This window comes from Orussus abietinus, unplaced genomic scaffold, assembly GCF_000612105.2.
Source record: "Orussus abietinus isolate OABI.00-Male unplaced genomic scaffold, Oabi_2.0 scaffold83, whole genome shotgun sequence".
Lineage (NCBI taxonomy): Eukaryota > Metazoa > Arthropoda > Insecta > Hymenoptera > Orussidae > Orussus > Orussus abietinus.
Window position 1 is genome coordinate 376,736 of NW_019394253.1, and position 16,091 is coordinate 392,826.

Below are 16,091 nucleotides of genomic sequence, written 5' to 3' on the forward strand. Positions count from 1 at the left end.
GCACTACCGCCATCTTCGGTTGGAGTAAACCTTCTTCGCGAACTAAAATACTTGGCGGGCTATTCAAATTCATTTATTAAACGAAGGGATATTTTCGGGATTTAAAAAGTACTTGCAATGATCAAAACAGGCGGNAAATTTAATTTTTGTTATGATTACTTTCATGGTCATCACTCATCTGGTACATCACATCATCTATAGATCGCAATTAATCCATTTAATTATTACAATTATTATAGGAAGAAACTACAAACTGTTCTTGATTTACACTTTTACTCGCAAACTCACGTTCGCGATTTAATACCCGAGGTAATCGAAACTTGTAAAAATATTGCCCCTAATCGAGGTTAGGTTCACTTTGGTTCACTTGTCCCGACTATTTTTATGCGCATCTACGCTGCGCCTCCAGGAGTCTCTTGCTATTGGTTAGAAACTTTTTTCTCTGTTCTTCTCTTTCTATTAGACTGAAAAGTCGCGACACCAGCGCAGTCTTTGCTTGGAGTAGGTGAACTAACTTCAGCGTTACACCTCTCCCATAAGGAGTGTCACCCCCCTGGCCATGATAAAGACAACTCGTGAAAGTGTATTACACTGATTTCAGGGTTAAGGTGATATGAAAGTGGCGTAAAGGCAAGTTTGAACCTCCCTGTATACATGGGTGTCCTCCGGTGGTCCGTGCTCGCACATATGCGAAGCCGGCCTGAGAGTTTTTTCCGCTCGTCCCAGACTCCGGTTCCGCGAATCGATTCCGCGCGGAACGGCCGCGTACCTAGGCCCGTAATTGACACTGGAGTGTCGCCGTGTCGCCGCGAGAGGGGGCGAGCTTAAATTATTCGCGATAACGAGCCGCGAACGAAGCGAGGGCGACGAATCGCAGCGGCCCCGCTGCGGAATTTATGCCCGACCCACAGGCAACAACGCCCCGAACTATGAGTAAAGAGCTCGCATCTAATTACCGTAATTGACCCGCTAGCCCGGTGGATTTGCGAGCCCGAACAGCAGCCGATTAATTCCTGGATCGGCCGCGGGATGATCCGCGGAATTGCCGGATTTAATGGAGATGAGGTGTATCTACTGTACCCTTCTCGAGTTCTCGAAAATTATCCGCATGAATACTCCGTTTCCCCTTCTCCCCCTCTCCTATCGCCAAAATTAAGGCGATATGAAAGTGGCTACACTCTCGTTTATGAAACTTTTCTCCAAACTGGGTGCATCGAATCGTTTCAAAGTTTGGAACGTGAATGTGGAGGCTGTAAGGAAGGACCTCCCGGGTCTAAAAGAATTCCCCTAGGGAAGGTCGTTTTAAAACCACCCCTCGACTTTTTATAAGGCGTTTCCCTAGGGTTACATTCCGATGGAAAAGCGCGACGGGCGAAGTCGCTGCGAAGTGGAGAGGAAAAGGGGGACTGATAAGTCCCGTCCCGGGCGCGGAAATTAAATCACGAAAGTGGAAGACCCCCCGCCACCCCTCACCCCAGCTGGGCCAATAGTACTCGAGCGTTTCCTTTGATCGCGCCGAGAAACCCGATCGCCGGAGTTAACTCGAGCTTCAAATCGGTCTTTTGTATCGTCCTGGAGGTGGAGGCGCCGTCGGACCGATCTTCGCCAGGAAATTTCCCTTGCCGAGATCCTCGGGTCCCAGTGTTACCAGGTTGAGATTATGAAAATCCCCCAGGGGAGAACTAATCCTTACTTTTAACTTCGGCTCAGTTTTTGGAGAAACCCCTCACCGAGATCCGCGGATCTTCCGCTTCCTCGTTTCTCTAGCCTTCGGAGAGAATCGTCAGACTTCCCCAGATCTAGGGGAAACTCTTGGGACCTGATGACGCTGATCGTCTTCGTCTCGGGCCTCGCAATCCCAACATCCCGCTCGGACGTTTCAATGGCGAGGTAGATTAATTCCAGGATCCTCTGGACGAGCCATCGATAAATGGCAAAGCGATCATCGGACGAGACGCTGCGGATAAACGGATAAACGGATAAACAGTACAGGTGCGGAATACAATGTAACGGCGAGGGCGCAACTACCCATATCGGATCCGCAGCTCTCGTTTCCCTCAATGATGGATGAACGGCGCGGACCGAGCTTTATAATCAGGTTTCGTAATGCACCGACCGTCGAACATCATTCACCGAGCTGGGGCTCGCTCCCAATTGGCCGTTACCCGATCCGATCCAATTGGCTGTACATCGTTCCCCAATAACACCGGCGGGCTTATCTGCGAGGGACGGTATCATGCAAAGTCGCAGGGTCTATCTTCCGATGCGCGTCCCGCGTTTGCGGATTACCCGATACCCGCCGGCATTTGTCATCCGGAAAATGGACCCAGTATTCTTTTCAACCCTTTCCTCCTAGGATAGGTCGGAATGGATGGCCTACGTTTTCTGGAAATTGAAACGAACACCGGGAAATAATCTGGGGATGAGTGGACATCACACAAAGTCCTCTACCATTAATGCCGTAGTTCCCTAAGAGTGCAACTACCTTTCCTGAGTATTCGCGGCATCGTCGCTGTAGTTTCGGCAGCTTTCCGCATCTCCGATTTTGTGGTGAGGTCCGATGAGTGGACATCACGCATGATGAGCTTCTCGGCAAATTATAAATGCGCAGGGAGATACTAGGGTTTTGAGTTGCAGGAGATGATGGTTAACGTTTCCATTAGAAAAACCAAGGAACGGAACAAAGCGATAAGGACTAAAGTCCTCTATCATGAACGCCGTAGTTCCCTAAGAGTGCAACTGCCTTTCCTGAGTATTCACGGCATCATCGCTGCAGTTTCGGCAGCTTTCCGCATTTCCGATTTTAGAATCCACCTAGTAGCACGTGTCGGGGAATATTTTGCCTCGGTGGGAAACATGTAAAAAACGGATAATCAGTCGCAGCGCGGTTGTCTCGGAGTGAAAGCAAAATCCACGGCGTGTCCCAACCAGGCTGCGAAAACATCATTTACAATGTGCGAGGTGGTTCGCACTTTGCCTGGGGACGGGCATAAATTCAGGCCGCGCCGTTGTCACCCCGTGAAAAACTCGTTACATCGCGGCGACCTGCGCATGCGCCGCCCGTCACATAACCTCGTCGCCGAACAGGAGTATGTGCGCCCCTTTTTCCCGGCCAGAAGCCCAGATTGCGTCGCCGCAAGAAGCACACGAGAAAGCCTGGAATATCCCTAGAACAGACCTAGGAGAAAACCCCCACCCGTTAAAGATCCTCCGATATTTCGCTCTCTTAGCGAAACTCATCACCGAAACCAGAATGAGCGACGACACACAATTGTACATGTTGTGGTTGGTGTCCAACCACGTCGAATTGTCCAGGGCAAAGTGAGGTATTCCGGTGAATTATCAAAGATTATCCAGTCTTATCAAGCTTGATGGAGGTGCTTGAAATTTCTAGCGCGACGTTTCGCTGCGTTACGACATCAGCAACGACCGATGTCGTCTGCCCGTTGCTGCTAAGCTGAGGCCCAAATTGTGCGACCATAAAAAATATCTCCGAGCACGGTTTGCGTATAGGGCGTCCCTTGGCGTCCCCTTGCCGCCATGAAAAACTCATCTTCGAGGCCCAGGAAGCAATCCCCCTTTCCCCTGCGAACCAACCCCAGTCTACATCACCCTTCCGGTGCGTCTCCGGGTATTTTCCACCCTAAAACGCAAGCCGTTGTTTGATCTTTGACTACACCGTGAAATAGGTATCTGCGACGTCGCACAAAATTCTATTTCGATATACAATAGTAACCGATAAATGAGAATTAGCCGAAGAAGTGTTCTTTGTCTCAGTACGGGGATTACCAAACCGCGTCGCTTCCGACGTCGGAAATTCAAAGTTGCATCCGGACACGTGGGAGCGGAGTTAGGATTGCATTAATGGGCTTCTTGATGCAACGTAAGAAGCCAAAACATAGTTTCGTGTCACATTCTCTTCCCGCAAAGTTCAATTGAACCTGGCCGCAATGCCTGCACCTAGGGAGACTGATTCTCTAGTTTCAGAGTTGGTTCCCCCGGCGCAATGGCCCCATATCCAATCCTAACCTCAAACCGAACGCGTGTTCCATCCCAAGGAGGAATATTTCGTCTGGGTTTAGCGTGTGAGATGTTCGCCAGACATATAGACCAACTTAATTCCATTCTCTTATCATTTTTGTAATGGCACTTTGCCCTTGAGTGTAGTTATGGCGCCCATCGACTTCGCGTTCACTCGGTGCAACATTAAAACTGGTGAGTCTGCTTTGCTGGCCGATTTACGGCTGAGCTTTATGGCTTTACGGCTTCGCGATTCCGCTCACGGTTCCGCTCCAGGTAAACGTAACGCAGGGCAGTGTTGGTGCGAATGTCCATCGAAAATGGCCAGCCGGTTAGTCGGTTGGGCGTCGGACCGTGAAATTACCGTCGGATCCTGGATCCTGTTACCCGATTTTGTCCGTTGGCGGCGCCACCGTCACCGCGATCGCCGCTTTATGCGCGACACGCGAAATCCCCCGCGATTTGCGAAACCCACTCGCGGCGTCAAAGAGGGCTCGGTCTGCGGAAATTTGTTAAAAAAATCCCTCTCTTTTCCGCCGTGGGTTTTTTGCCCGCCGAATTGCTACCACCCCTCGCGTTGGTGAAAATATCGTTTGAATCCCAATTGCCTGCCGCCATCATTGAGCCACATCGACCACAGCTTTACGCCGAGAAGAAAAATGTTCATTGGCACTGTTCAAGGAAACATTTCCAAGGTTCAATGAGATTTTCTTCTCGGGGTACCTCTATGTGGTCCTCTTCAGCATCCTCTTCTGGAACCGGACATCAGGTGCAAGTGGCACCATCTGGTCTCGTCCGAAAATCCTGAAGCCTGCAGTCATTCGATTTCGGGTTCGTGCCCGAAATCGAATCAACTCCCTTCCGAAGCACCCTCGTGGCCACCCTCGTCCTTCGCCACGTGCCAATTCGCAGGGGCACATCGGGGGACCAGCGACCCAGCATCAGCAGAGATTGGTCCAGCTCCGCGTGCGTCCCGCAGCACCTTCCGCATAAAGTCTATGATATTTAAATGCAAATTGAATATGGGTGTGGCTAGGTCCGAAGAATAAAGGGCTCCTCGTGGATAGAGCCCCTTCGAAACTTGGACACCCTAACCGAGTTGGACATCCCAGACCCTGGTGGATGCTGGGCGTGGAAAGCGCGGACCCTGGACCGGGTAAAGCGGGTCTTTTTGTGCCCCACACTTTATACGATTACCGTCAATGGTTTTATACCATTTCCCAACGTGAACTCCACCACCTTTTGTTCATTGGGGTGGATCACTTGGACGTGCAGACGCGTGCACATAATTTGAACATACATTTAACCCATGCTGAGGACCGTCTCTCGCTAATGCCAGTTCGGATACAATCCCGAAGAGCTACTTCTATATAGCGATTACAGGTAGAATCGACTTCCACCCGCCTGGCTAAACTCTGGCAGGATGAAAATTCTATAATTGGATCGCTGGCTCGTTACCCGGCAGGTCACTTCCGTTAACGCTGCAGTGCGCCCTCGGTGCATGTGCAAGTGCATACCGGAGCACCAGCGGCGCGAATGTGCATCAGCGATGGAAATGAAGGGGAAAAAACGTCAGACGAGTACACGGTCCCCAGGTCGTCGAGATGAGCAAGGACCTAACAATGTTATCCCGTGGAGGTGGAGGACCTCTTCCAGAAACGGGAACGGAGGAGACCCTATCCGATGCCGCGGAATAAATCTGACTTCCCAGAAAAGGCACGAGAAGTGCGGAATTGCGCCAACAACAAAATGGCGGACTCGCGGTCCCGGAAGACTTCGGGACGAAGAGGGTTCCATCGGTGGGATTTCTCCGAGATGGGTAAAAGAGCTCCCAGGGCGTCTAGAAATAAGGAAAGGGAGGAACAAACGAGTTTCAATATCTCACGATAAATCGGCGATTTCTCTCGATTATGATCCGCGCGTAAATCACGCAACGTGGTCGCTGCAAACGGCGCGGCCGTAAATTGCAAAATGAAAGAGAAAGAGAGGGAGCCAACGAGGGTTTGTGGGGATGGGGTCGGTGAAGGCAAAATAATAACGAATAAAAAGAGAGGAGGGAAAAAGCGAACCATCGCTTGCACCCGCGAACGCTGGTTACACGTGTAGGTGGCGGCCATATTTGTTAGGGGGCACCATAAAGCTTATAGAAATGCAGAAATGGAATTTCCATAGTATGTGCATACGTTAGGTGTTAGGAGGAGGTTAGACAGGGAAAGAAATCTTCTCTCTAGGTGATGTCGGAAGTATGCTGCGCGCGCATAGGAGACTCGCTGGTATAGGCGGAAACGAAGCCGAGCAAAAATGGAGGTCGAAGCGGAGAACTCGGAACAGACGGCGCGCGTAATGGAGGCAATAGCTTATCCTGATTACTTTTAACCCGAGCCCTGTCTTCCACGGACCCTCCCGAGTTTCGATCCACCCTTATCAACCACTCTTTGGCGATCCTTCATTTACAGGCACGCGGCCATTCAGCGCCGTCAGTCTCGTTGGTCCACGATTCTTCTCCTTTGAATCCCCTCGCCATCTCCTTCCGCCGAATCCGGAAAGAAAAGCTTTGTTGGTCCCCGGAGCAGATCCGGACCGTTGATGAGACAAGATCGTGCGTGGGTCCCCTCCGGAAACCGAAATCAAGAACCGAACGGTTTGCCCAGTATTGTGAGCGCGCTTACAGAAAAGTTTAGGTAAATCAACTATTTTTTACCCAGCTTCGGAAAGAGGGACAAACAGCTCGACTATGGCTGGCCGCCCGACGCCCGATCAATCATGGATGCCGTTCTTCGGAGCACTCGGCGTGTTTTTCCTTTTTTTTTTCGCGCAATTTATCGAGCCAATCGATCGGCCTGCTTGCGCGGACCAATTGGGCCGTGATGAAGCGTCCAGATCCATAACGGCGTGGCGATGTTTGACGTGCGCCGCCACACCGAGCCCCAGCCAGCCGATGGGATTATTGTCCATCGGCGCTCTTTCATTTCCCGCATATGAAACATTCTTCCGCCACTTTGTTTCCACAAAGGCCGAAGGCACCGGCCATTCGGCATGCCGGATATGCCCAGCAACCCCAAAAAGCCCTACCAAACGCTAGAGTCCCTTGGAGCCTCGTCCACCGGCCTGAGGTTAGGCTGGATGGAAACATTCCCATCTCGATAAGACCGAGTTGTCCGTTCCATAGGCTCCCAGAGTCCAAGTCCAACCCATGGATCTTTCCATCACCCGAAGGGGACCCAACACCTGACGTTCCCAGCCATTCGGCATGCCGGATATGCCCAACAACCCCAAAAAGCCCTACCAAACGCTAGAGTCCCTTGGAGCCTCGTCCACCGGCCTGAGGTTAGGCTGAATGGAAACATTCCCATCTCGATAAGACCGAGTTGTCCGTTCCATAGGCTCCCAGAGTCCAAGTCCAACCCATGGATCTTTCCATCACCCGAAGGGGGCCCAACACCTGACGTTCCCATGTCCATATTTCGTGAAAAAGCGCCCGGTCTCGCTGAACCACGCTCGTCCTGAGGTTCTCCCGGGCTACATAACCCCAACCCTAGAAAGACCAAGTCGTTGGTTCCGTGGACTCCCTCGGGTCCAGGTTTTACGTGTCGCGGGTCGTTCTCCAGGCGCCCGCCGCCGGATGCTTTTTCCGCGGCCATATTGCGTCGACGAAGGCTTTCCTCGATGCAATAACTTGGCGGCATGCGGCAAAGTTTATCGCCCTGGCCAGGGTGCTCGCAGTCAAAGCTGATCCCGATCCCGTGGTAGTATTGTTATGCTAAAGCACGGAGTAAAGGGCGGCGCGCAAAGCGGACAACCAAGCCGCAAAACACAAAACCCGGGCCGGCATGTGGCGGCTTTGTTTCCAGGAATTTAACGCCTGCCGTAATCCGCCACGGAGTCTCCGGTCTCCCCGGTGACCCGTCGGCCTGTCGCTTTCGCACCTCCTGGGTCCAGGGTGGGGGCACCACCTAATTTACCCCCCGTGGCGCCCCCACGGGCCGCCAATTACCCAGCTAGATGACCTCCGATCGAATCAACCTGCGGGGGGCGGCAGGGAAGAATGAGCCCACAAATTTGGGCACCCTCGATTCGGGAACAATTTTCGCCCTGGGGTTCGAATACCCTCTAATAACGACGGCTTCAAGCTGTGACGTCTTAATTACCCCATCCGATGTTCCTCGCGTGTTTTGAGCCCAATTTTTGGGTAGCCTAACCTCCAAATCGACGCTTTACCTCTGTTTAAACCACCAGCTCCTGTCTGGTCACCGAAGTTAGGCGATGGTGGGAGCAGGCAGGACTGGGATGGGTGATCGTTGACGACAAAAGTAAACCACACAAAGAGAATTTAAACCACGAATGCAATAGATTTAAGATTCTGGAAATCGGGAAGCGATGCATCCTGCTTAAGGGGAGATTAAATCCAACCTTATTAGAACCTCGCAGACGAGCGTGTTTAGGAAAAACACAAAACACCCTGTCCAATTACGGGTCCGGGAGCGCGGGCTTTTTGAAATCCCTGGTACCCGTTGGACGCAAAGGGACAAAAGGAATTCGAAACTGCGGCCGCAGGCTCGCGCAAAATCCCCATGAGGCTTGAAAAAGCCGGATCGCGGAACCGCGGCTTATTAAATCCGATCCTGGGGAACGTTGACCCGCCGGTAACGAGCCAAGCGGAATCGCATAACTCGCGCGCGCGCGAGCGCGATTATCCGGCGTCCCGCGTATATAAGGGAGATTCCGCTCGCGGTGGAGACGCGAGGACGCGTTAATCACGGCACACTTTAATTTCGGCTGGTACGCCGATTAGGATAAGCCCTCGCTCGTCGTTATTACTTCGGGTCGCGAACCACACGGGGAAGCGAGGGGATGTGTGCGCTCCTCCATAGGCACAAAAGCCGACCTAACCTCAATTCGCGCGTCTCACGACCTCCGGCTAACCGCCTCGCTAGATCGGCTTCTGTTTCGCCGGGCATGCGTTTTAACGGCCTCTCCTACTGAATTCCTCGACAGTGGGATGAAAGTGGCACCTTAAGGGGATGTGAAAGTGCCCCCCCAAAGCTCGATCGGATATGAAACTTCTACGAACCGCGTGTGCCGATTCGTTTCAAACGTGACAATATGAACATGGAAGCTATAAGGAAGGTCCCGACACTCATGAAATTTAATTTTTAATAAAAAATGTTGAAAACCTCTTGAAAAATTTGAAATTTCGTGGGGGTCAGGCCTTTATTATAGCCTCCATATTCACGTTGTGAAGTTAGAAATGTTTCGCAACACCCAGTTAGGAGAAAAATTTCATAAACGAGACGTCTTGGACGCCGCTTTCGCATCGCCTTAACCCTTCGGCTACTAAGAGCGCCTAAAGGCGCCGGACTTTTGGTCCAATATCGCCTGCACGGTCAGACGAATTTCGCCCATATGTCGGCTCATGTCTTATGCCGCAGATCGGAATTTCGACGACCCCTGAAACGCATCCGGCCATCGAGGCGGCATCTCGTGAAAAACGTCCATTTTATCGAAATATACTCATTAGATGCATGATAACGGAGAAGCTTTCGATTTTATTTCTTACCCCTTTGGCTACTAAGAGCGCCTAAGGCGCCCGACGTTTGGTCCAATATCGCCTGCACGGTCAGAGGAATTTCGCCCGTATGTCGGCTCATGTCTTATGCCGCAGATCGGAATTTCGACGACCCCTGAAACGCATCCGGCCATCGAGGCGACATCCCGCGAAAAACGTCCATTTTATCGAAATATACTCATTAGATGCATGATAACGGAGAAGCTTTCGATTTTATTTCTTAACCCTTTGGCTACTAAGAGCGCCTAAAGGCGCCGGACTTTTGGTCCAATATCGCCTGCACGGTCAGACGAATTTCGCTCATATGTCGAAATGGCTCCGGGTTCAAGGGAGTAAGCCATGGAGGTAAAGTCCCCAATATGGTAATGCTGGTTACACTTTATTAGCCCATCTTTAATTGACGACGTGTGGTAACTTGATTAGCAATTGTCTAATTCCCTTGATTGTTAGTCGGCGCCAAACGCACGGAGTTCTCTCGCTGCGCCATTAGGTGGAACTTTATGTGGACAAAAGAGGCCATTTTCGGTGTTAATTACGGAACAGTAGGCCAATTTGTCCGTAGATCACGCCCCTGCGAAACCGCCTAGGTGGTTTACGCCAGCTCCACGTCGTGCATAAATTAATCGTCATTCGCAGCGAATCAACGCGACGCCTTGGCGGTCATTAGGCTGCCCGTTAATTGGCAGAGTAACTCCTGCACTGAGCAAGGTTCAACCACTCGCCAAATACTCAATGAGCATCTACGCCGACATCTTGGGAGTGAGGAGATACAATTAAGGCGATGCGAAACCTCCCGCAAATCGGTCCATTCGAATAAGACCCTTTTTTAAGGGTGTCGGACCGAACTGCCCGAAATTAACACGTGACTCGTGAAAATAAACAATTTTTCTTAGCAATGAAACTTCATGAGCATCGCGCTCTTCCTTAGGACCTCCATAATCACTCGTAAAAGTTTCTAATGATTCGGTGCACCCAGTTTGAAGAAAAGCATTACATATATTTTCACGTATTTATGTATGACACTTTCATAACACCTTAAGGTTTCATAACTTGATTATGAAGGCCCTAGTAAAGGTCTGGAAACGCGGGAAATTACATTTTTCAATGAAAGTTAGGTATTTATTCCGGAAAATGAAATTGCCCTGGATAAAGGACCACAAAGGAGCTGGACTCCTATTCTCGAGTTCATCCGATTTTTTTTCTGCATACAATTAGACTCGCACAATAAACGTCGCATTGTTGCAAAGTCGCGTCATTGTTCAACATTGGAGTATCGTACACAAAACTGTGAATTTCTTGTATGAAAGTTGATTGGATGAGCTGGAGAGTTGCGATCATCTTTAGCACGTGGTCGGTATATGAAATACCGCGAAATGCCGCTTCCCATCGTTCTCGGTTTATTATTTAGAGTCCCCTTTGCTTGCTAATTTGTGTCCCTCCGCTCTCGAGCGGCCATCTTGGGCCACGTGACCTCGGGGACCGCGCCACGCCGTCTGGGAGTTCATCCGCGTGCATAATTCGTTCGTTCATAGGCTTGTCCTTTATTTTGGGTCCTTCGGAACACCATAGCGACCTCGAGGGCCCTAATGAGGCCCTCCAGGTCGAGGCAAGGACGCCATCGAGGTCGAGGCCGCGCGGCAGGACCGAATACGGAGAGTGGAGGGGCAAGAGTCGTCGATAGGTCGCATCACCCGGGGCGTTCCCTCGACTTATCGCAATTTCCGGCGTTTCTTCTCCAGTAGGGGATACCCGGCGGTATAAAGATGCGGACCATATCCCGCCTTATATTTCCAGCTCCTCGTTTCGACCCGCGCGAGAGGGACGAGGAGGAGAGGAGGCGAGAGGGCCGAATGAGCTATTTTATTTCGCAATTTATTTTTCCCCTGCTTCCTCTTCTCTTCCCCGGAGGAGATCCCCGGGTCCTCCGGCTCGCGCCCATACCGAGAGTGCTCCGTGATACATATTACATTTCGAGGCGAAGACGCCGACGACGGGGTCGAGGCCGAAGGGAATAAATGCGCCGAAAGAGAAATGCCGACTTCGAAGCGAATTACGGAATCACGGCTGGTGAGCTTGTTCGTCACGTTTCTTGCGTTGCTTTGCTTCGCTTCCACTTCTGGCGGGGTCCTGGTTTTTTACGTACCTTCCGCAATTACTCGTTCGTTCCCTATCTACCCTGGACATTCAAGTCGGCCCTGAATGTTCAGTATTTTCTTTTCCTGGGTGAAAATACCTGGAATGTCGGGGATACTTTTGTGAATTACACTCATCTTCTTTATGGAGTGTCGTTTTGCAGTTATGAACATTATTTGTGGTAGTGCTGATGCATTTTAGAGGCGATGGATATTGGGAATTGAAGATCCAAGATGGCGGCGCGCTGTCGAGCGGGTTTGGGGTGTTGGATGTACGAGTCGGTGAAGACGTACACAGAGGCTGGTGGGATAGAATTTCACCAATTGATGGCGGATACTTTTGTGAATTACACTGGTATTCTTTATGGGGTGTCGTTTTGCAGTGATGAACATCATTTGTGGTAGTGCTGATGCATTTTAGAGGCGATGGATATTGGGAATTGAAGATCCAAGATGGCGGCGCGCTGTCGAGCGGGTTTGGGGTGTTGGATGTACGAGTCGGTGAAGACGTACACAGAGGCTGGTGGGATAGAATTTCACCAATTGATGGCGGATACTTTTGTGAATTACACTGGTATTCTTTATGGGGTGTCGTTTTGCAGTGATGAACATCATTTGTGGTAGTGCTGATGCATTTTCGAGGTGATGGATATTGGGAATTGAAGATCCAAGATGTACGAGTCGGTGAAGACGTACACAGAGGCTGGTGGGATAGAATTTCACCAATTGATGGCGGATACTTTTGTGAATTACACTGATCTTCTTTATGGGATGTCGTTTTGCAGTGAAGAACACTATTTGTGACAGTGCTGATGCATTTTCGAGGTGATGGATATTGGGAATTGAGGATCCAAGATGGCGGCGCGCTGTCGAGCGGGTTTGGGGTGTTGGATGTACGAGTCGGTGAAGACGTATACAGAGGCTGGTGGGATAGAATTTCACCAATTGGCGAAAAGTTTGGAAACGGAGTTTGGCATTCAATTCCGTTGAACTTTGAGTTGATTCGGAAGTTTCTTCGCCAGCTGACGTGAACGAGAACTTGCAAGAAACGTGCCGCATTTTCCTTTCATCGTAAGATAGTTCGAAAGACAAATAAAGGATACGAATAGACGTCTCATTAAACCTAACCCCGCAATATTAATTGCCATAATATTAGTAGACTAGTTCATATAGGGACTAGATCTTGCGAATATTGCTCCAATATTAAAATGTTCACATTTTGCACTGTTCGCATAATGTTCCATTGTAATATACAAAAACTATCCACTATTAAGGACGCGAAATATTATTATTAGCTCAATATTGCGCAATGATTGATAATATTGGACCAATATTACACCGATATATTATTAATATTCGTTGCTACGGGGAAGTTCAAAAAGCGATGGATCCCTCCAATATCCCTCCAGTATCCGTTACCCCAATCTTCAGGTCTTCTCGAAAGGCTCATCGTGTCTTTATCCAGTTCTTGAGAACTATCGAGTTCTCTAGGCAACTATCGGGTTTCTCAATGTTATCGGGTTCTTGGACCCGACCGAGCCAAAGTTTCGGCAAACCCGCACGCCCCTAATGGGTAAGTGAATTCCCCTTTAAATTTATGTGGGGTCCGGAAATCTCTGGGCTGCATCTTCAGCATCCCTTAATTTATGAGAAAAACTCTCCCTCTGCAAAAAAGCACGGTCCCAAAACATTGCGTGGAATCATTTTTGATTAAACCTTGTCGGAAAGAGACTCAGTAGCCCTGCGCATCCGCAGTTATGTGTTTGGTGCAAAACTCAGGCGATGCGAGAGACCCACCCCAGCGTTCTGTAAAGAAGCACGGTCCCAAAACATCGCGTGGAATCATTTTTGATTAAACCTTGTCGGAAAGAGACTCAGTAGCCCTGCGCATTTGCAGTTATGTGTTTGATGCAAAACTCAGGCGAGTCTGGCGATGCAGGAGAGTCGCTCCAGCTTTCCTTAGGTCCCAAAACATCTACCGCAGTACGTGTAGAATGTTTATGGAACTTGGTAGCCTCGCACATCCGTGGTTATGTATTTGGCGCGAAACTCAGGCGATGCGAGAGAGTCACTCCAGCGTTCCCAAGGCAAACCATCAGCACTCAGCCCTTCAGGGTGCACCTTAACGTGGTACCAACGCGTACCCTGGTGACAGTTCCTGGCGCTATCGGCGCATCTCGGGGTACACATACCGCGAAACACATTTCTGGGGGTGGAGACGTAAAGGCAAACGGCACCCGGCGAAACGTAAACCAACGACCGGCGTCGAGATGCGTCGGGACGTGGTGCCGACGCAACGGGGAAGCCGGATGGGGTTGGAAGGGCTGGTGGAGAATCAACCAGTGGGATGTGTCGATTCCGAAATTCATCGGGGAGTTTCTCCAGGAGTACGCCGAGGCACTCCAACTTCTGGGGGGGAGATCATTTATTATGCCCTGGCACAGGGTCGCGTAAGAACGGCGCTGGAATATGTAACAAGCGTAACTCCGACGTAAGACGGTTTGTGGCCTGGATGAGAACAAGGGCCACGACAGGGTGGAGTGTTCCTCGTTATGAACACGTTGGAGGGGAACTTCGGGAAGCTGCGACTCTAGGGTGGAAAACTGACTAGGAGACCCTAGATAGTACATCCCGCCTAGGGAAGAAGTTGGTCGACTCAAAGGAATATGCGTTGCGACAACGAGATCAAATCCGATCTAATTGCAACTAAGAAATCAGTCTTTTCCACACGGAGAAATGTGTCTCCTGGAATTGTAGGACTCAGTTGACTCATTTTTGTTCTCGGCGTGCACCGGAAGTGGTACAGGCTGCAGGAAACGCGTTAGAACGATCCAGCTTTTTCTCCTGGGTGTAAATTATCCCTGGGACGGAAATAAAGAGAAGCTGGGTTGGAAGTTCTATTTATTATGACGTTCCCGGCTAATTGCGAGGGTCCGGGGTCCTGACTGCACCTTCTGCATAATTGATCCCTCCGTAATAATGCACCCGAAAGGCCGGCATCATGCCCCTTAATTTCCTGAAATTTTAACGGCCTATTGTTAATTGACTCGTTTGTTTGGCCCAACTACCTCAGAAGTTGCTCCGGAGTTACGAGCCGAGAGAAGGAGCGAGGTGGAGGGAAAAAGGATGCATAATTCCGTGGTGAGGCGCGGATCGCTTCGGCAAAGTCGTTGAATGAAGAAGCAGATGAAGAAGGTGAAGAAATACGCCCTTTCGACCCTCTGTTAATCCGAGGGATAATTATTTGACTGAAATAATTATTCTTCGAATTAACGAAATATTTCTTTAGTAAAATGGAATTTCTTTCTCAGGGTGTGGATAGAATTTCCATGACATCCAACGTTCATGGCGTAGGTCAGGGCCAAACGAACGAGAGGCCTCACTTTTTTATTATCTCTCTTTTTACCCAAAGAATAAATTTCCTCCGTTAAAAATTATATATTTATTATTCTTCCTGTCCAATCAAACGCGAGATATTCCCTCTGCGGTTAAAATCGCGCAATTCCCGAAATTCCCGCAAAATGGCGAGTTCGGGCTGTCCCATTAAGCCGCGGCCGCGAAGACACAAATATATTAATTAGCGGCAGATCGATAGCTCGTATACTTGTTCGATTATACCGCCACGGGGGGATCGAGTGACGAAAACCGAACGGCCCGCGAAATGAATAGCCGACTACTGCTAACGAGCGTTTTGTCGCGACAATGGAATATTCACTTCGCCAAGTGCGCCGCAGTCCCACTGAACGCTTGTTAGTAGTTGTCAAATACTGATACTACCGTCCACGAAATTAATTCGGTACACCAAGCTCGGGCCTCGTAGGATTGCGTAATTAACTCGGTCGAATCGGACAAGGAACACGCGACATCAATCGAAGCTACAAGAAGTACTCTTGTCGGAAGGGAATAGGTACATGGACGGAACACCTAACGCCTCGTCCGCCACCCAAAGGTGATAAGAAAGGCGCCGAGAAATTTAATCGACGTCGAAATCCCGGGATTTATGATTCTTGATACTCTAATGGACCAACCGGACCCAAGGATTAAATTTCTCAGCGCCTCCATGTCACCTCAGCACGTGATTATGGAGGTCGGAACACCTAACGCCTCGTCCGCCACCCAAAGGCGATAAGAAAGGCGCCGAGAAATTTAATCGACGTCGAAATCCCGGGATTTATGATTCTTGATACTCTAATGGACCAACCGGACCCAAGGATTAAATTTCTCAGCGCCTTCCGTGTCACCTTAGCACGTGATTATGGAGGTCCTATGTGTTGATACCCTCTAAATGTCAATTTTCGAAAAAGAAATTGATTAAAAAAATCTGATTTCCGGAAATAAACAAGCTCTTCCGCCCGCTGGAGTTCCCCAGGGCA